The sequence below is a fragment of the Oncorhynchus keta genome, chromosome 35 (genome assembly GCF_023373465.1).
Source record: "Oncorhynchus keta strain PuntledgeMale-10-30-2019 chromosome 35, Oket_V2, whole genome shotgun sequence".
Taxonomy (NCBI): Eukaryota; Metazoa; Chordata; class Actinopteri; order Salmoniformes; family Salmonidae; genus Oncorhynchus; species Oncorhynchus keta.
Window position 1 is genome coordinate 34,954,708 of NC_068455.1, and position 22,087 is coordinate 34,976,794.

General features: G+C 39.2%; 1 long non-coding RNA gene across 3 annotated transcripts; it reads right to left on the reverse strand.

The window, feature by feature from the left end:
• Positions 1 to 2,330: 2,330 nt before the first annotated feature.
• LOC118368427 (uncharacterized) lies at positions 2,331 to 22,019 on the reverse strand. Of its 3 annotated transcripts, XR_008093127.1 has the most exons (7): positions 21,870 to 22,019; positions 20,934 to 21,092; positions 20,558 to 20,666; positions 20,135 to 20,345; positions 15,733 to 15,764; positions 11,575 to 12,221; positions 2,331 to 6,669 (listed from the first exon to the last, which is right to left on the reverse strand). It is a non-coding gene; the product is annotated as an uncharacterized LOC118368427 (long non-coding RNA). The 3 variants fall into 3 exon arrangements; XR_004822328.2 differs by lacking the exon at positions 2,331 to 6,669 and having other exon boundaries at positions 6,676 to 14,562; positions 21,870 to 22,018; XR_004822327.2 differs by lacking the exon at positions 2,331 to 6,669 and having other exon boundaries at positions 6,676 to 12,221; positions 21,870 to 22,017.
• Positions 22,020 to 22,087: the final 68 nt, after the last annotated feature.

A 22,087-nucleotide genomic window follows, 5' to 3' on the forward strand; every position in this document is an offset into this window, starting at 1 on the left:
TTAAATATACTCAATGAAAGTCATCAAATGTGGCCTTATTCCCGCCCTTGTGGGGCATGTCATGCACAATAGATGGGTCTACACATGTTAAAACCTCAACTTACACCAGCTTTACACCAGTTTGCCTACTTTCATAACCTCAATAGATTCATCACCAAGGCCAGTAGAGTATCATCTCAACATAATAGATACAGTACCTACCATTTATGTCTCTGACTGGCCCTACAAACAACGTTTACATTTTGTAAGCTCCACTCCTCTCTTCCTCCTCTCTCCTTTCATCCCATGTAGATATGCCTGTTAGAGCAGTGCTGCCCAGGCTCTGAGATTGCTGGGTAAAGACTATAACCCTCTGGTGCAACATGAAACTCATGACGACTCCCTTTTCAATAACTCCTGTGGTTTTACATATGTTCTGATGTCTGTATTTTAGTATTTCATAGTATCTGTTTGAATAAAACACTTTAAAAGGCTATACACATTCAGAATTAAGCCCGGAAGGATACAGGAGGTGCAGATGAAGCAATGTAGACTGGGAGGGGCAAAGTATATCGTTTTGACAACTCAGACTATTCAGGGAAAACCAATTCCTCATTTTTCTGGTCTATGCTGCCATCTACTGGTTTTGGAAGAGAGTGGAGTACATCAGTGATGCCCCAAATCCTGTGTGGGATTGTTTTCAAAACCAACAACTGATATGTTTAATTGAAATGTTCATGATATTGATTATTGCAGTTGATTTTTTGGTCAGAATGAATGTGTTTATTTTTTGCTTTAATGCAGATATTTATCATTTACTTAGCAGGGGCAATGTCCGTTGCACTTCAGGGGAAGTGAAGTAAGTATAGGTTGATATTGGGTGCGTTCCTCTGCACAGACGTTGCTGACGCCTGCCAGATCTTAACGCCTGAGTTTTACTTATCAGAAAACCACATCATGTTTTATAGCAATCTGTCAGTCGATAACACAGTCGATGACGTGGCACACAACCATTGGTTAATGCATGCAAAGTCAGCAGGGGAATGCAACCGTTGTCTTATTCCATCCTACACCAGGAAATAAGTAATGTACATGGTGTCATGGGGCTTCCTGTATGTAAATAGATCTTAGAGAGGGAAGTTCCACTCCAGACCAGACGGTGGTGCATTTGCACTTGGTAGAAATTTAACCAGGGCCTCTTTACAAGAACTTCATCCTGATCGGAGTATTGTGAACGTCTTGGTTAAATATTTTTTCTTATCGATCATCAACCAGTTGATGAGTATAAGTTAACAATGGTCCTTTTGCTGTGGATTGGGTCATACGAAAGGGGATTACAATGTTTTCTGTGATCTATGATAGTAGTCTATGAGCATTACAGTATTATAGTATTACTACCTTAGACCTTTCTACGCATTATCACCTTAGACCTTTCTACGCATTACTACCTTAGACCTTTTCTACGCATTACTACCTTAGACCTTTCTACGCATGATCACCATAGACCTTTCTATGCATTATCACATTAGACTGTTAAACGCATTATCACCTTAGACATTTCTACGCATGATCACCTTAGACCGTTCTACGCATTATCTTTGTAGACATTTCTACGCATTATCACCTTAGCCCGTTCTACGCATTATCTTTGTAGACATTTCTACACATTATCACCGTAGACATTTCTACGCATGATCACCTTAGACCTTTTCTACGCATTACCACCTTAGACCTTTGTGCATAATTACCTTAGACCGTTCACGCATTATCACCTTAGACCTTTATATACATTATTTGTCATCTAGACATGAATTGTCCTTGTATGTGTTATTCTGTCACACAATGCTTTCTCTTACTGTAACTTTATTCCTTCTCATTCAAAATCATTACGATGTTCATAATATCATCCTATGTTATATAGAAACAAATGTTTGATAATAAAGTTGCAATGTGTTCAGTGATTACTGGTTCATCAAGCACAAAGATGATATAATAACAAAGTTGTCAGTGTTATGTGGCAAAAGACAAGAGGAGTCATAAGAGATTGTTCAAGTCCAAGTCTGTCTGAAAAATTCCACTGTTTGTGTGTTGGCCAGAATTCTATTTATTCACCCCTATAGGCCCTTATTTCCACCTGCATGTTCAGGGTGTTTATATGTAAACTACTATGGGGGGGTCACCCCAGGGCCTATTTACTGTTAAGGAGCAAGGCTCGGTCATGCTCTCTCCCTCGCTCTCTCTCTAACACACACAAACATGCATGCAAGCACATACGCACATTCTCTCTCTCTCTCTGTGTGGTGTGAAGCGATAACTGGTGCTGGAATTCTCCGACAAATGAAAACAAACTGTTCTTTATGGCCCTTTGGCACGATTTTAATTCAGTGGTTTCAGCACTCTTCAAACAGTTCTTCAGTAGAAGCATTTCATTTGAATTGTAGAATGAGGACACAAGATCATCAGAGGATACAATTAAAATCGTCCAAAAGAAAAGTTTGATGAAGTCAAGCTATGGGTATGCAGTGATGCAGGATATAAAATAGGCCTCTTGTATACTCTAGTTATATCACTGTCTTCCATGACTTTGTTGTTTTCCTTGTCTCTCTGTTTCCAATTACACTAAGACATGAGGAGGCCGATAAGGCTTTATGAGCTTGTGTTGGAAGTTCTCTGGTTGTACTGTTGAGCAGTGGTGTAAAGTATTTAAGTAAAAATACTTTAAAGTACTACTTAAGTTGTTTTTGGGGTTACCTGTACTTTACTCTACCATTTATATTTTTCATGACTTTTACTTCACTACATTCCTAAAGCAAATAATGTACCTTTTACTACATGCATTTTCCCTGACACCCAAAAGCCAAAAGTACTTGTTACATTTCGAATGCTTAGCAGGACAGGAAAAGGGTCCAATTCACTCACTTCTCAAGAGAACATCCCTGGTCATCCCTACTTTCTCTGCTCTGATGGACTCACTAAACACAAATGCTTTGTTTGTAAATGATGTCTGAGTGTTGGAGTGTGCCTCTGGCTATCTTTAAAAAAAGTGATCTGGTTTGCTTAATATAAGGTATTGAAATGATTTATATATATATTTTTTTACTTTTGATACTTAAGTATACATTAGCAATTACATGTACGTTTGATACATAAGTTTATTTGAAACCAAATACTTTTAGACTTTTACTCAAGCAGTATTTTACTGGGTGACTCGCTTTTACTTGAGTAATTTTCTATTAAGGTATCTTTACTTTTACTCAAGTGTTACAATTGGGTACTTTTTCTACCACTGCTGCTGAGCTATCTCATAAACACTAATGACTGTAGTAATGGGGCTCTCCTCACTGGTCAGTCCGCTGAAGGATAGTGGTTCTGTCTGGAGGAAATAGAAGAGAAGTAGGATCATCCTTTTTACTGAAAGTAGACATATTTAGCAGTGTGAAAGAATAAAATACGCTGTAGACGCTTCTCAGATTTGATTTATTCAACTTCAGAAGCAGCAATCCAAATCAGACTTAAGTAGCTGAAATGCCAAGCTCAAGCTCAGTTCGTCTCCGTCTTGACTGAGATGCCAGGTGACCTCTGAACGACGCGTTCCTATTCACCCGTGGCCTGCCCCTCGTTAGAGGGCCTGATTCTGCAATCGTGTCATCACTTCGCACCGCCTTATCGACAGCATCTCAGCTATCTACATTCTCCCTGAGAACTCAATATGACCCAGAGTGCAGTGGAGGGGGATGGGGGATGTCTGTATGTTTGCAAAGGTGCAGAGACGAGACTTAAAGGCACACTTCAAAGGGATTGGGCTATCGCCGCTCATCCCACCTTCGCTGTCCTGGGCCCAGTAAAGGCTTTAAGCCACTGGGTTTAATGATGTTGCACCTCTGTAAAGTTCTACCACAGAGTAGTTTCAAAGCACCACATCCATGAACAAAACCTGAATGAAGTTGGCCCATTTGAAATGGCAATCCAATTTTAAAAAAATAGTTTTACACATTTCTACATTGTTAAATTGATTTTTTTTTTTCAAGACATCTTTAAAAAATTACTTCTTATTTTTTTGCTGTGCGCGAGCAGAAAAAAAGAAAACTGTTTAAACCAGCCAGTCAAATGTGTCCTCCAGGATTTGCTTGTGCTTGCTTTGGCTTAAGTTCAGAAAACAAACGAGGGGGGAAAACATCTACTGATAGAATTAATCATCGGAAGACAAGGAGACAGTGACAAATCCATTTCTACATTTAACTCAAACATTTAAACTCTAGAATGCTAATAATGTCACGCTTGATTTAGGCTGGCTTCTTTTAAAGAAAGTGTATCACTTTCAACCTGTTCCTCCAGTTCTGAAGAGTCATACAGTACCACTGAGGAATAGCCTACAACTGAAATACAACTGAAGCAGCCAACACACAAAACCCAAGAATAATGAGCAAATTGTACAAAAATAATCACATTTTAAAACTAAAAATGATATATATATATTTTTTTATTGTATTCCGGTCATTCCTTTTTTGTTATTTAACATGGATATTTTTGAGTTTTCTAATTGAATTCTCATGCCGATATTTTGATATGCTGATAGAGATCTAAATCATTGAACGGTAGCTTATAGGCACTGTCAATAATTTTCACTATACATGCATCCCAGTAGAAAGAGGAAGGGCCACAATCTGGCCTCCCATCCTGACTTCTTCTGGAAACTCAATGGCAATGAGACCTCGATTTGTTTAGATTGTTAATCAAGGCCCATTATCACTTTGATCTGGAGATGTAAACTCTATGTTTGGGAAGGGCCTGGCTACATGGTGGGAGAGCAACAGGATACACAGAACAGAATAGCACAGCACAGGAGGCCTGCTAGCCTCTGCTTGGCTCTGAGGTTGTGGGCCCGTCTCCATGGGGAATTGGTGGTCTATTTGGGTCTGGAATCCATTCAAGCCTCCCTGGCGGGGCTCCCCGAATGTTCCTCTCTGAAACCAGGCATTCTTCCGTGTTATTGATATTAAAGAAATGCCGCTGACGGAGCACAGCTTAACCTGGCTCTTACCATTATCAGGCAAATCCATCATTTCCATACTGACAATTTCTCAGAGCACAAGAGACCTCAAGTCATCCTCCTCGGGAGGGTATCTCTTCTCAAGTGGTCGGGTTTGACGATGCACATCTTCATACGCAACACTTAGAGGTTATGTTTACACACTGATGTCACTGCTGGCAAGTTCAAAATACACCCCACTGAATCCAAGTACTGTGTTTCATAATAGTCAAATGAAAGGATGCAATCATCTTCATCACCACCCTAACCATTTTCAGCTTTATCTTCTTCATGATTGCAACAAAGAGAACAGCTTTCCTCTTCAGCCCTCAAGTTGCTATTAGCACCCAGTCTTGTGTGATGATGACTCGGTGCTCTACTTCATTCAGAGGTCCTTGCTGTTTCATTGAGTGAGGGTAGCTCTGGAACTGTGTCCCTACATCTACTGCCAAGGAAAGATTCTCCTTCTCTCGATTTGGTGTAGTAATTTTCTCTCCCTGTTGGGCAGAAGGTCTGGGACCGGTTCCTCTTCAAGGAGAGACACTCAGACTTCCATTTCTCTGGATGTTTTTGAGATGTAGTGTAAGGTTATGCTCTGCAGCATATGGAGACACTTTGAATCTTCCATGAAAGCCTCTCCTTCGGGGTAATTGCACAATGATTCCGAGAGGGACGCTTTGATTTAGCAACAGCATTGTTGACATCAAGTTTCCAACCATTCACGTTTCTATTGGCAGCACTGTCTTGATAGGAAGAAAGTAAGTCCAACGCAAAGGTGTTTGCCATATAGCTGAACGGCATAAAATGATCCTTAATTGATCCCTCTAAACAAACTGTCTGTGAGATAATGACAGGGTAGCATTATTGAGGTGGGGGGGAAGGATAATTTCCCTTTGTTGCAAATTTCTGCTAAAGGTGTGAACCTCATCTAATTATACCAGATTAACGTAATCTCTCCTTGACTTTTCATAGCACTGCGAGCTCGCTCACATGCTTGTATGCGCAAAGAGACACCTTTGACCAACCCTGTAATTACCACTATCACTATTAAGACACTGGCTTTATATGTGGAAAAGATGGTTTCATCAACATTGCATATTGACATTTAGCAATCTCTGATGTTGTTTTCTATGCAAAAGTGGTTCAACTAAAGCCTCATATCTGAGGCCTCTACACCCCAAACCTGCCACAAAATCATTCTAAAATGAATATGAATGGAGTAATAATTGACATATAACATTCCCATGTCAGTGTCATCATAAACTGTTCCTCTCTGTCAGTCAATGTCTTATTGTCTTTCAGGATGGCACATGGAAAACTCAACGGGGACATGACTAGGACATTCCTCTGCTAAAAACCCCAGTCACCTTTATGTACAGTGCCTTCAGAAAGTGTTCACACATTTTGTTGTGTTACAGCCTGAACTGGATCCAATTGAGATTTTTGTGTTACTCTCAGTATCACTCATCATTTATTCAAGCATGGTGGTGGCTGCAATATGTTATGGGTATGCTTGTCATTGACAAGGACTATGGATTTTTTTTAGGATAAAAACAAACGGAATAGAGCTAAGCACAGGCAAAATCCTAGAGGAAAACCTGGTTCAGTCTGCTTTCCAACAGACACTGGGAGACAAATTCACCATTCAGCAGGACAGTAACCTGAAACACAAGACAAATATACACGGGAGTTGCTTACCAAGATTACATTGAATGTTCCTGAGTGGCCTAGTTACAGTTTTGACTTAAATCAGCTTGAAAATCTATGGCAAGACATGAAAATGGCTGTCTAGCAATGATCAACAACCAACTTGACAGAGCTTGAAGAATTGTTAAAAGAATAATGTGCAAATATTGTACAATCCAGGTGTGCAAATCTCTTAGAGACTCACCCAGAAAGACTCACAGCTGTAATCGCTGGCAAAGGTGATTTTAACATGTGTTGACTCAGGGATGTGAATGTTTATGTAAATGAGATATTTCGGTGTTTCATTTTCAATACATTTGCTAAAATGTCTAAAAACATGTTTTCACTTTGTCAATATGGGGTATTGTGTGTGGATGGGTGAGAATAGTTTTTATTTAATCCATTTTGAATTCAGGCTGTAACACAACAAATTGTGTAATAAGTCAAGGGGTATGAATACTTTCTGAGGTGCTGCATATTCTGATCATTACCCATTTCATTACACAGCACAAAATGAAACAGATTCAAATGATTCTCTTTAATGTAGACTATTTTGTCAAAGAATGCATCTTGTCCGCTGCACCCCACGGTCAGTAAATGGGAATACAGAGCGCAGCTAATCTGCGACTACACCCCCTATAGGTTTTGTAACTGAATCACACAGAGCTCTCAGCCTTGTCCAGTGTCCAGGCATATAAAGACTTTTCAGGAACAACAAGCACAACAGGCTCCTGGTACAGCAGTTGAAGGTTAGGATGTGTTTGGGGGAAGGTGTGCAAACCTAGAGAACTTCTTGTTATACAGGTTGTCATGTGCTTTCAGCTACAGCTCACCTCCTCTCCTGTCATATCTGTTCTATCCCGTAGCATTCCCTGATACAGCCAACAGAGGCATCATGGCAGTTTGTTTGTTTCTCATTTCAAACATTCAAAAATGTCCCACCGGTATTCTCTTATTGCCCTGTCCATCTATTAGGACATACTGTATATGCTCTGCTTTTGGACATTTCACAATGAGGTAAACTGAACAGCCTCTCACTGCTGATGGGGTAAAGTGGCGGTGTGTGGCTGTATGTTTAGAAGGGGATTTTTAATCACATTGCACTGTGCCGGGGCTAACTCAATCCAGGGCCCAACTCAATTATAGCACATACAGATTATCTTAATTTGATCACTCTGTTGTCACTGAATGTCCCTGAGCTGCAGGGAATGCAGATGAGCTTTGGGATTTACAAATATTCACTGAAAACCTGCTGTAACGATTCTCCTCCTCTTATGAAGAGGAGTAGGAAATATCGGACCAATGCGCAGCGTGGTAAGTGTCCATGTTGTTTATTATAACCGGAACACTGAAACAAAAGTAGAACAAAACGCAACAGCCTCACACACCCTCTCTCTCTGTAAAGTTAGTTTATTTATCTTTATTCCAGATACGTTTATGATCAGAGGTCACACTTGTAACGTCGCTAATAAGTATTATTTTTGTCTGAAAATATGCTGGGAAATGGACGTCTAACATTGGAACAGGCATGGATATTAAAATACTCATACAAAACAGAAAACAATCAACCACAACTCAAAAATGGGAAAACAGGCTACCTAAGTATGGTTCTCAATCAGAGACAACGATTGCCAGCTGCCTCTGATTGGGAACCATACCAGGCCAAACACATAGAGATAGAAAACATAGAACACAAAACATAGAATGCCCACCCCAACTCATGCCCTGACCAAACTAAAATAGAGACATAAAAAAGGAACTAAGGTCAGGACGTGACACCTGCACTAACACATGTTTATATTGGTATTGCACATTCCATGGAGCCTAAATTTGACCAGTTTACATCCTAACCACCAATCAAGCAACATTATGGACTAAACGTTCATATCCTGTTGCTGCAGGATTATTTTGATGTGATAATATATATATATATATATATATATATTTGATGTGTCAAAATAAGATCCTCTATCTGTAATTCTAAAGTAGTGACTTAAATGTAAATGATGTAAATGTGATTTCTGCAGTATGCACCCTCCATCTACTTGTGTGTTTGGGTGTGTGTGTGTATGTTTGTGTTTTGTCTTGGCCAGCAAGTCCAGGCTTGGATGCAGTCCTGCCTGTCCCTATTCTATGCAAACATGTCAGGCATTTCGCCACTTGTATGAGTGAGCTACGGTCCCCCATTTTGGAAGGTTTAAAAGAAGACTTATTAAATCATGTGTGCACTGTATTTCAAATACTATGAAATTAAATCTAATTTGGATTCTGCAATTGTTCAAGTGTTACTTAAGTTTAAGTGTTAAAGTAAGTGTTATTCAAGAGTTATTTTCTAGAATGCAAATAACTTTTTTAATGAGTAGTCAATTCTAAATACTCTAAACTGACTGTAAGTAAGATTCAGCTGGTTCCACATTCAATACTGATTTGAATACCCAGGGCTAGGATTACTAAACATATAGTTGAGGTTCAAATTCATGTTGATTCTGCATTTATGTGACACTACACTTTGTGAATGTGGGATGTCTAGTTGATTAATCCATGTGTGTCTGGACAAACAGGTCTCCTTTGTACAGACACTGGACTTAACTTATGCAGCTTTCAACAAATCACTGAAATGACAGACGACTACCAGTATGAATACATATGCATTTCAGGAAGTCAGTGGCTCTCTTATGAGAAACGTGGAAGTGAGGCGCTGGCGGGAATACATTGAGAACACCCAAAACAAACCCACTTCTAGCCCCAACTGGCATCCACGCCATGTTAGAAATAAGGGAACGTATTTATGGGTGTCTGGCAGTGGTTCACTGAGGTCCACACAGATACAACAAGGCTGCCTGGATGCCAGTGCCTTGCCTCCTGATCACCCTAGATTTCACATCCACCCACAGCAACTAAGTGCTGGATTCAATCTGTATCGCTGAAGTATCGTGAACGATCTGTGTGAAAATGTAAAGGTAATTTACGATTGAGCCGAAATATGCAGCATTTCATGTGAACACAGTCTCCACAAACGTGGGAACATTGACTTTAAATTTCAATCGAGCTATAATGTGTATCTTCCGTGATATTGGGCGATACGGATTGAATCCAGCCCTAAAGCCTGTACGGGAGACGATTAGTCCTCATCTTGAGCCACCAATTTAACGGTGACTCTCCGGGGTTCAGACCACTCTTGTGTCCATGATCACCAGATCAAAAGGGCTTGTGTTTTTCTGCTTTCTACTTTAAAAGAAATAAAAATCCAATGATGTGAAACCAATTACAGATAAGTGAAATGCTGTTGCATTCAGTGGTATAAGTACATGATAACAATATTAAAAAATGAATCATACATCAATTATTTGGTCGGATGTAATTTACTGTAATTACTCTTCATCTCCAGAGTAAACAAGAATGATAAAGTCACCTACAGAAACTTAAACCAAACCTGAAGTTTTATGCAACTGTTTTCATTTTGGAGTGCATGATATAACAACTCAAAGATGCTGAACCTACATTGCTAAAAATCTATATTTTTACCATCCCTACAGATATCAATCCTATTGTTAAAGTTGTTACAGACGAAGGTCAACACATGGAACAAAAGTGGTTCGCTTTTTCCGTCCCTAATATAACAAAATCAAGATGGCTATACCAAACATAAGTCTTTAAAACACATACACACATGAGCACACACACAGTATAGAGACAATGTTCTGTTCTGTTGTGACATCAAAACTCACTCTGTCTTTTGGATTCCAATGTCAGGACTTCACTATTATGCTGCTGGTAACACTGACAGATTTTGAGCTTGGCTTTTGGAGGAAGACACACGGTTCTCATAAACCCATTAATCTTGAAAGGAGCAACTGTCAGAAAACATACACTACCCCTATCCCTGACATAGAAAAGGTCTGTCCAAGGCCTTGATTTCTGGTTTGCCGGAAAATGATATCACACTGCCTCTCGATAGCAGGCCTTGAATGTCCCAGAGCACACTTTTCTGGGCTGGCCCGGCCACAGCATTCTTGTATGAACAAGGACAGCACACACTAACCCTAACAGAGGTGAAAAAGCAACACTACATATACACATATTCTGAACTTATATATCTGAGGGGTACAGCTCAATGGGGATTCTCCACGCTCTGAGTTGCTCTCAAAAAGCACAACCCATGGTTGTTGCAGGTTATAAAATAGGTGGGCATGACTTCAAAGCTTCTGTCCCTTCAAGCCTGTGCTGTGTAAAATTATACTAGAAATACTTGACATGAAAACATCAGAGGAGAAGTGCAATGAATTAAAAATAAAATGTTGTTACTATACAACTCTGGGGTCAATAATATTTGTCCTTATCAAAATGTTCAATACTACAAATCACATTTTATTGTCAAATGCTTCATAATGAAAAGATGTAGAAAAGGTGTAGAGAAACTTACCCACAATGCAGAGGGAAAAAAGTACATAATGAGTAATGATAACTTGGCTATATACACGGGGTACTTACAAGTACAGAGTCGATGTGCAGGGGTACGAGGTAAATTACTTAGATACAGTGCATTCGGAAAGTTATCAGACCCCTTCCCTTTTACACATTTTGTTACGTTACAGCCTTATTCTTAAATTGATCAAATATGTATTTTTTCCTCATCAATCACACATTGCCCCATACTGACGAGCGAAAACAGGTTTGTAGAAATGTTTGCAAATGTATTAAAAATAGAAAATGGAAATAAGCTTCATTACATGAGTATTCAGACCCTTTGCTATGAGACTCGAAATTGAGCTCAGGTGCATCCTGTTTCTCTTGATCATCCTTCAGATGATTCTACAACTTGATTGGAGTCCACCTGTGGTAAAATCTTTTGATTGGACATGATTTGGAAAGGCACTCACCTGTCTATATAGGGTTGCACAGCTGACAGTGCATGTCAGAGCAAAAACCAAGCCATGAGGTCGAAGGAATTCTCTGTAGAGCTCCGAGACAGGATGGTGTCGAGGCACAGATCTGGGGAAGGGTACCAAAAAATGTCTGCAACATTGAAGGTCCTCAAGAACAGAATGGCCTCCATTCTTATATGGAGTTCCTCTGTGGAGATGGGAGAACCTTCCAGAAGGACAACCATCTCTGCAGCACTCCACCAATCAGGCCATTATGGTAGATTGGCCAGACTCTACAAGATTCTCTGGTCTAATGAAACCAAGGTTGAACTCTTTGGCCTGAATGCCAAGCGTCACATCTGGAGGAAACCTGGCACCATCCCTACGGTGAAGCATGGTGGTGGCAGATGAACGGAGCCAAGTACAGAGAGAAACTTGATGAAAAACTGCTCCAGATCGCTCAGGACCTCAGATTGGGGTGAAAGTTTACCTTCCAACAGGACAATGACCCTAAGCACACAGTAGCTTCGGGGCAAGTCTTTGAATATTCTTGAGTGGCCCAGCCCCAGCCTGGGCTTGAACTCGATCAAACATCTCTGGAGAGACCTGAAAATAGATGTGCAGCGACACTCCCCATCCAACCTGATAGAGCTTGAGAGAATCTGCAGAGAAGAATGGGAGAAACTCATCAAATACAGGTGTGCCAAGCTTGTAGCGTCATACCCAAGAAGATTTGAGGCTGTAATCACTGCCAAAGGTGCTTCAACTTAGTACTGAGTAAAGGTCTGAATATTTACAGTAACATTCAAAAGTTTGGACACACCTACTCATTTCAGGGTTTTCTTTATTTTATTGTTTTCTCCATGATTTTCCAGATTGACTGACCTTCATGTCCTAGAGTAATGATGGACTGTCATTTCTCTTTGCTTATTTGAGCTGTTCTTACTATAATATGTACTTGGTCTTTTACCAAATAGGGCTATCTTCTGTATGCCACCCCTACCTTGTCACAACACAACTGATTGGCTGAAACGCATTAAGATGGAAAGAAATTACACAAATACATTTCTAACAAGGCACACCTGTTAATTGAAATGCATTCCATGTGATGACCTCATGAAGCTGGTTGAGAGAATGCCAAGAGTGTGCAAAGCTGTCATCAAGGCAAAGGGTTGCTACTTTGAAGAATCTAATTTGTTTAACACTTTTTGGGTTACTACATGATTCCATATGTGTTATGTCATAGTTTTGATTTCTTCACTATTTATCTACAATGTAAAAAATAAAGAAAAACTTGAATGAGGAAGTGTGTCCAAACTTTTGACTGGTACTGTATGTAAAAGTGATATTTCTAAAAACCTGTTTTTGCTTTGTCATTACGGGGTATGTTGTGTATATTGATGATGAGAAAAAACAATTTAATCAATTTTAGAGTAACACGGAACCCAAACTGGCTGCGCGCATGCGCCATCGTGCATACATTTATTTTGTCCCCCTACACCAAACGCCAAATGTCACCAGGTTAAAATATCAAAACAAACTCTGAACCAATGACATTAATTTGGGGACAGGTCGAAAAGCATTAAACATGTATGGCAATTTAGCTAGTTAGCTTGCACTTGCTAGCTAATTTGTCCTATTTAGCTAGCTTGCTGTTGCTAGCTAATTTGTCCTGGGATATAAACATTGAGTTGTTATTTTACCTGAAATGCACAAGCTCCTCTACTCCGCCAATTAATCCACACATAAAACTGCCGACTGAATCGTTTCTAGTCATCTCTCCTCCTTCCAGGCTTTTTCATCTTTGAACTTATATGGTGATTGGCATCTAAACTTTCTCAGTATTACCACAATGACCGGCAAAACAGTTAGTCTTTCAATCACCCACGTGGGTATAACCAATGAGGAGATGGCACGTGGGTAGCTGCTTCTATAAACCAATGAGGAGATGGGAGAGGCAGGACTTTCAGCGCGATCTGCGTCAGAAATAGGAATTACTTCTATTTTAGCCCTTGGCATCGCAGACGCTAGTTGGCGCGCGTGAGCAGTGTGGGTGCAATAATTCTACATTTATTTTGCGACGCTCGCGCATGCGACGTGTCCCGTCTGGTCAGCTGGTCTGGCTATAACGTAACAAAATGTTGAAAAGGTCAAGTGGTTTGAATACTTTCTGAATGCACTGTATGTACAAATTGGTAGGGATAAAGTGTCTCAGCAACAGGATAGATAGATAGATAGATAATAAACACTTGCCATGCTGTAGCATAGAGAACAGTCTATAGTATACTATAAGGTGTCACATATTTATAAAGTAAAAAGAAAAGAAGTCAATGCAATAATACATCTACAGTATGTAATCCAGAATTGTTCCATATCATGGGAAGATATCCAAGTAGACCAAACATGAGTCAGTAGCCTTCTTTGGAGTTTTAAGTGTTCCAGTAAATTGATAGCAGACCGAGAGAACACCACTCAAAACCGGCCATGCCACACTGCCAAAAACCAACAATGGAATGCCAACGGCGTCACAGATTATAAAACCTGTAGTAGAAACATTACAACACAAATACCGAAGAAGGCTCTCCAACGTCATATGCAAACATTATCAAGCCAATTAAAACAATTGCATTGATCCAATTAGGATTAATATCTTGGAAACATACCTTATAAACGACACACTGATGTAGCCAAATTAAGCTTATTAGAAGGCTTAATCAAGAATACAGAATAGATTTAGTCACAGAATCACACAAAGCCTAAATGTTATTAAAGGAATACATGAGTATGTGATCACTTCATATTGAGTGTTTCAAATGAATTCCTGAACTTTTGCAACACAAACCCATGAAACTATGTCAGTTCATAATTTCAGAGGCCTTCATCATCTTTTGATAGCCCATGCTCTGGTCTCGTCTTGTCTAATCTCATATGTAGAGGCAGTTGTAGTAGAGGTAGTATTCGAATGCATTCTGTCCAGGTAGTAATCTAATAATCACAAAATCACTAATAAACACAAAAAGGGCAAACATTATGATTATCTTCATTCGCATTACTAGTTTAAAAAAAACACACACTACCTGATTCAACAATCTGACCATCATCCCTCAGCCATTGCATTCATACACACTGTATCTGTGTGATCCCTTACACGTCTTTGCAGTTTTTGCATTCCATTATTGCTAATTAGTTTCATGATAGATGAGGTTTGAGAGAGGATGATGTATCTTTGTCTTGGTTAACCCCTACGTCAGATGTTACACACAGGCGTGTCTCATTATGATCCTCTAAGATAATATTTCCATATGGACAAATTGAATTTGTGGTCACTGATTACTGTGGTTTTATCTTTGTAGGGGACACTGTTCCATTCTCTCCAGATATGCCTCTCCTTGCGTGTATTACAGTAAGCCTTCATCTATTAAAGCAGTGAATGCATTGTGGGACTCAACTATCTATGAGTAATGAAAATAGCTGCTTTATGGTTGTGTTTACCAGATATGCTTTGCTGATGGGTACGTGAGAGTAGTGTGTAGGGTGGTGGGGGCAACAAGTCTAAATAGACAGAGATCAAACTGAGAATGTTAACAATCACCCTATTCATATTTTCTGACGACATTTTATTGGATCACAGCACAATAAATGTAAAAAAGACCTATTTTATATTTTCCTTGATATATTTCCATGCTTAATGAAAGCCAGATTTGTCCCCAATATTTAGCAACACTGTCATGGATTTCAAGTGCAGCCAACACTATAGAATATAAACAATGTAGCATGTTATGGATTTCAAGTGCAGCCAACAATATAGAATATAAACAATGAAGCATTACCTCAACTAACCTGTGCTCCCCACACATTGTACCTGTATATAGGCTCACTACTGTTCTTTTATTGTTTATCTTGAATTATTAGTTATTTTTACGTTTTATTTAAATTTGTTATGTGTTTTGTTGTTGTTTTACTTCAGTTTTTTTGTAAATACTTTCTTAACAGTTATTTTTCTTAAAACTGCGTTGTTGGCTAAGGGCTTGTAAAGTAAGCATTTCACTCTAACTGCACCTGTTGTATTCAGTGCATGCGACAAATAGCTGGTCTCTTATTGGTGCCATAGGACACACACTCACAAACACATGAACACACACACACACAAAAGCACAAATATTCAGCACTTACCAGCCATCTCTGCCAACAATGTCCATTAATTCCTGTAAAGGAAATACATCATGAAGTGGAGCCATTTTAGTCCACAGCCATTCATTCTTGTTTTTACACTCCACAGTACAGATAATACACATTTAACAAATGAAATCCAAATGAGTTCACTTGCAAGCCCAGCTGTGCTACATTGCGAAGCATATTTATTTGGGGACAAAATATGTTAGTTTTTCTCTGTATAAAAGCTTGGTTTCTGAGATGGAGGAGTACTGTACAAATCTAATGTATTTGTCTGAGTGGGTTTTTGGATTGCTGCACATACAGCCTAGAATCAAAAGGGATGCATATTCCTACACGGCTAGACAAGGCTCCCTCCCCATGTAACAATTAGACTCCCCTCTGCACACGGGACGTGTTTCGAAAAGGTCACAAGCAATTACTGAACCGGATAAAAGCTGGCATGTCTCACATGGCACTGCACACTCTCATTAGGCGTGTACTGCAGCCTAGAGTGGGTCTCTGGGCCATAAAATCCCTGTGCTGCTCCCTGCCTTCCAACCCTCCTCTAATAGGTCTGCACCCACCAGCGTTAGCAGCACAAGGGAAACTACACATCACCTCTGGATCAGATATAAGGGGAAAGGAGTACTGGCAAACACTGTGAGAGGATGAGGGCCTACTGTGCATCACAGTGCTTACTCAAAACCTGACAAGGGAAGGATGGTATTTCCCCAATCATAAAGACAGGCTTAATTTGTATGGATGTTTTAAAAGATGGGATTAATAGAAATAAAAGAGTATGATTATTATGTGTATCTATTAATATAGTCATACTCATGAACCATATAGGTTCATATAGGTCCCATACAAATGCAAGCCAAAGAGGAGATAAAGGCATGGGAGGAGTCTCTAAACTGCACGAAAATGCAACAGAGATCCTTTATTGATGTGATCCATGCACAGGATACCTTGCCCTCAAACAGAATACTTGTGGCCTTATTGAAATCGAATTTTAGTACACCCAGTTTTACACTCTCTGGCCCATGTCGATCCTAGTGCGCTAGATGCACTCATTGTGGACCCTGTCTAACACTTTCCATACTGAGGTATGAGATCACAAAACTCACAAACGCGAAATCAAAACCGGATAAAACACTATGGCCCATCAAGTAGAAAAGGGCCATTTGAATCCTTAACTAATAGACTGTACTGTATATCGTATACATCTGCCTTTTCAACGTCTGAAGGCCAAATGCATGGGGACGATTTTTCCGCTAGTAATTCATATGGAAAAGTTCAAAATGTGAATCATGCTATTAATAGTTCATTTAAATCGAGCATCCTATTATATGAAAAATATAATTGACATAAATATCACACACACACACACACACACAAACAAACAAACAAACAAACACACACACACACACACTTACTCACGTACCTCCAGGCCACACACACACACACACACACACACACACACACACACACACACACACACACACACACACCAAAAAACCACCAAATACACACACACACACACACACACACACACACACAAATAATACTCACGTGCCTCCAGGCCACACACACACACACACACACACACACACACACACACACACACACACACACACACGGGCATACAAATAAATAAAATGTAAATAATATGTAATATTGCTAACCTAAAATGCCCGATAAGCTATAGTGAATTAAGTTGTGGGTAAGTGCAATTCATTATTAAACAGTCGATTTGCATATGTTTCGTTTATTCCACTGGGAATAAGGGCCAGTAATTTCATTAAAGAAGAAAGAAAAGTAATTGAATTAAGGAATGAACTAGCCTCCGCTATATGAAAACTAAACATCTAAGAAGTCCTTCATTCAAGGATAAGATCATGCACACTTGAAGAGAGGATTCCTCAACGTCACTTGAAACAAAGATCAATCAATACTGAAGGACTGGGTCTGTGCACCTGCAATCTTCAACCGTATTCAAATTCAAGTTAAAACAAGCGACGGATATCCACCCAAATTTGTTTGCATCCCTCTATCATTGAAAACTATGAATAAACATGTTAAAACAATGTATCAATTCATGGGGAGATGAGGCATGTGTTGACAGTAAACCACAGCAAGAAAGTGTTGATTTTTTTAATGGCCAAATATTATTTCGATGATCAATCGTTGAAATAGGCAACTTCTGGAAAGATTTCTAAACGAAATATAATCGAAAAGGCAACTTAACCAAATGTAAGTGGGCTAGCTGCAAAATCGAAATTTCATGCAAAATCGAAAAATAAAATAAAATAGAGGAATCAGACGGGTTTATTCAGAATTGCTGGTGCATCGCGGTGTGTTTTTCTTTAGTAGTAAACCGTGGAGGGGTGTGATCGGAAAAACAACAATGCATTATCGTTTATTACGCATAGGCTTATCTATTGAGCAGCATATGGGCTCAGAATATGGGCTGTCCGCGAGAATAGGCCTAAGTATTTAAATACCGGACTACCGTAAGACCTAAAGCCTAATACACGGCTATATGATGTCATTTAAGACGATTGTGAATACCTACAGTAACGTGTGAAATATAATTAGCCTGCAGTGTTCACAAGACGCAACTAAGGTTACAAAGGTCTCCGCTTCAGCTAAACATACTTATAACCCTGATGTGTGCACGGCGTTTAATGCATAAGGCATTGAGAACACTACCCATAGGCCCTACATGTACAGTGACGAAACCGCCAGTTTCCCGAAAACGACAGCTTCCTTGCAACACATCTAGTGATGCGGTGGTGATGTGTGTGCCAAGCTAAAGTAAGCGCATACCAGCCTCCTGCGTCATGGGTTGTAACCACAGAGGTGACATGAGACGAGAGGTGGACACCTGTTGGGACCCAGGTCCACGCGCATGCTGGCCTTTCTCCAGCCGCTACCGCAACTGGAGAATGTGCTGGTTTGAGGCGCCCGAGACCAGGATATAGCCCATACAGAAACACCAACACAAACACAAACACCAACTATTCGATCAAACTAGTAATGGAAAAGCATAACCTTTTGGTGTCAGTTCATATTTTTTTTGGCGTGATGCCAGTCGTTAATGATTGAAATGATGCATACAGATTGAACTGAGACACATCTAACTCCTGGAAATCAAACATGAGAGACAAGAGATGTTTTGGGCTGATTCGTTATCTAAAATATATTCTATTTCAACTATGTTAGAAAGTGATAATATCTTTCAACCGTTACAAAAACTACATTTAATTCATGCAAATGTTAATCGATTCACAACGGGCATTTAGGGAACTTCATAACTGTTTGTTTGGTTTTGTCACGTGACTTTTGCAGCGCCACAGTTGAACACGACCTTCCTACTTTACCAGCAGGTCATTCTTCTCCCAGACATGTATTTAGGCACTTTTTAAATCAGGAACATGCACAAAAAAAGACTCCATAGACCTAGAAAGACTTCAGTCAATTTTGAGGGCCTTTATGTACATAATGCAATATTGAAAGTGTTAAAACTATTGCGTAATAGGCTAGCGAGCAGATACACAGTGTATCTGTCACTACATTTTACTGATACAATCGTACAGCCTAAAATAATATTACTCCCCAGTCCCTTTATAAAAGTCATAATTATCCTTTTCAATTGATCATTGGTGCTTATGTATCTAGTACGCAAATATTCAACAATGTTGAAGATTCGTTTTGCATATACATTTCTCTACAGAGATAATTAAAATATTATAAGTAATTGGCCTTTGATATACGAAAGCACAAACTCGAAAATGTTCAACTAGTTATAGGCTACAGAAATAATCAAATGTAAATCATATGTTATTAAAATGCCATGTAGCCTATTGCTTATAATCCCACTATACATGTTGCATTGTTTCTGAATTTTCCTGAAAAAAAGGAAGATGAATAAAAACAAATGCATGTAAACCTACTTGACCAAATATCTAACGCTGCTAATAGTAATAAATAAGTAAGTATTCATTCATTTTAAAAGCTATGGATAACAGTTTAATTAGCTTGTTGACATTATATAATATTGCCTGTTAGCAACAGAAATGTTTCATATTTTCAGCGTCAAAGTGCAGACGTTTAAACGATTATCTTCTCAGACATGCCTTCATAAAAACACAATGCAAAACTCGAAAGAAAATAAATATACTTTGTAATTTGGTAATTGATGAAAGTCGACCCATTGATTTGTAATTTGCTCTGTAGATTTAGTAAGCGGCTGAATCAGCTCTATATCAGATAGGCCTACCAGTTTTACCGTGCCTCCAAAGTACAAATTTACTCGCAATACATTCAAATACAGCTCGTATTTAAACTTAAACTATTTCACGTTGTAGTTCTTGTCAAAAAAGTTTCTGAAAAATATATTTGAAACATGCATTTATACCTGACACATCACGACATGTTTGTGTTCCAGTGGTCCTCTTAGCCAAATAATCTGCACAGTTGTGGCAGTATGTTGGAATCTGTTAAAACTAGATGACTGCATGCGAGGTGTAATTCCTATTCTTTCCAGATGAGGGATGAGTTTCTGTTGAGCAGTCCTATGGATTTCTAAAATAGTTTTCAACAGAATTCCACAGAATCCAAGCAAAAGCCTGTCAAGAAGATAAACAAAACAGATATATAGACCTAATGTAGTTCTGTCGCGTATCACTTCATCAAGATAGTCAATAAATTATGCTAATTTCATTGAGAAACATTCAATTTAGCATTGTATGCATTATGTTTGATTTCCTATTGCTGGCAGACAACCTGGAGAGCATTGAGCATCAATATCACACTAACTGTATTTTCACAGTAACTGTACCATAATGAGCGATCGCCCTGTCCTCTTATTTCGCCTCCATCCAAGGTTGCTGTGGTGACCCAACCTGATGTTTTCCATGTGTCTCGATCCCTTTAAGACCTGTAGTGAACTGGCCAAGAAAGAGAGGATAGTGACACTGCACCTTGTTACGGTTGGGACGACAGTTAACTTTTACTACAGACATTTTGCAAGCTTATAAACGATACTTTTTTAACTTCCACAGGAAACACAGAGAACATGCTGTGATAATGCAAGGCTCTGGAATTCAGTCAATACCCTATAGTCTGGGAGCATTACAAGCCACAAAGGTATTGATTACATGGGTCCTATAGCATGTTTGATGCTAAGGATGGAGGTGTAAAAAAAAGGCCCTTACCAGTTAGTGAGTCCCTTGGTCTGGCTTGTAATCGAAACTTCATGTGACACTATTCTATTAGCCCATGGTCTGCTCGTTCTGGCGTCTATTGGCTCGCGGATCAAATCATGGGCTTCAGCTCAGCTCCCAGGTGTGACGCACGGGCGGTCAGTTTGTGCCCTCAATGCCAAAAAAACAAACACATGTTAACATATGGTGACATTGTAAAGCATACTGGAAAATATATTAGTAATTAAAGACAATTGTAATAACATAATAATAGGCATTACAATATAAAAACATCGAGGCGGGATTTAGCCTAGTGGTTAGAGCGTTGGACTAGTAACCGAAAGGATGCAAGATCGATTCCCTGAGCTGACAAGGTAAAAAACACGAATCTGTCGTTCTGCCCTTGAATAAGGCAGTTAACCCACTCTTCCTAGGCCGTTATTGAAAACAATAATTTGTTCTTAATTTACTTGCCTGCTAAGAAAATACAAATATTTCTAATCAAAATGGCGTTGGCAAATGTTGGGGAAATGTATCAACGTTGATGGAGTTAAACGATTCTGAAACATGATGTTTTTATGAAAATAATAAACAAGGCTTAGTAAATGTTTTTATAAATCAAACGTCATAGAAATATATCATTTCTATCCCATACCAATATTCTTTGCAATTGCACTTTACGCACGAGCCTATACATGTGCTAATACATTTCGTCCACACATATAACAGGTTTATAACAGAATATGTGTAAGTGATCTCTGATCTTGACCTAAAGAGTTCAAGATCAGAGATTTTTTTGGGGGGGGTGGATGCGATTCTAGTGCTCTGATCAAAATGTATAGGTTTCACTGCATGCTATATTACCAAGTGTCACTCACAAACTATTATAAACACAATTAACATTAGTGGAAGTGCCTATTTGAAGTCCATCCAAAAGCACAAGCTCACCTCATTTGAAATAATCTCTTCCATGGTTTTGAATAGTCACTCCATCTTTTCTATTTAACCTGCCAATGCATCATGTTTGATAAACGTTTTCCCTCAGACACTTCCCCCTATGTAAAACACCCAGAGGTTGAATTGAGCAAACCGGATGGTGCATGTGTGTAACAGCCTTTCCACAGTCAGGACGGCCAATGAAATCATACCAGAGCTCCAACGTAACT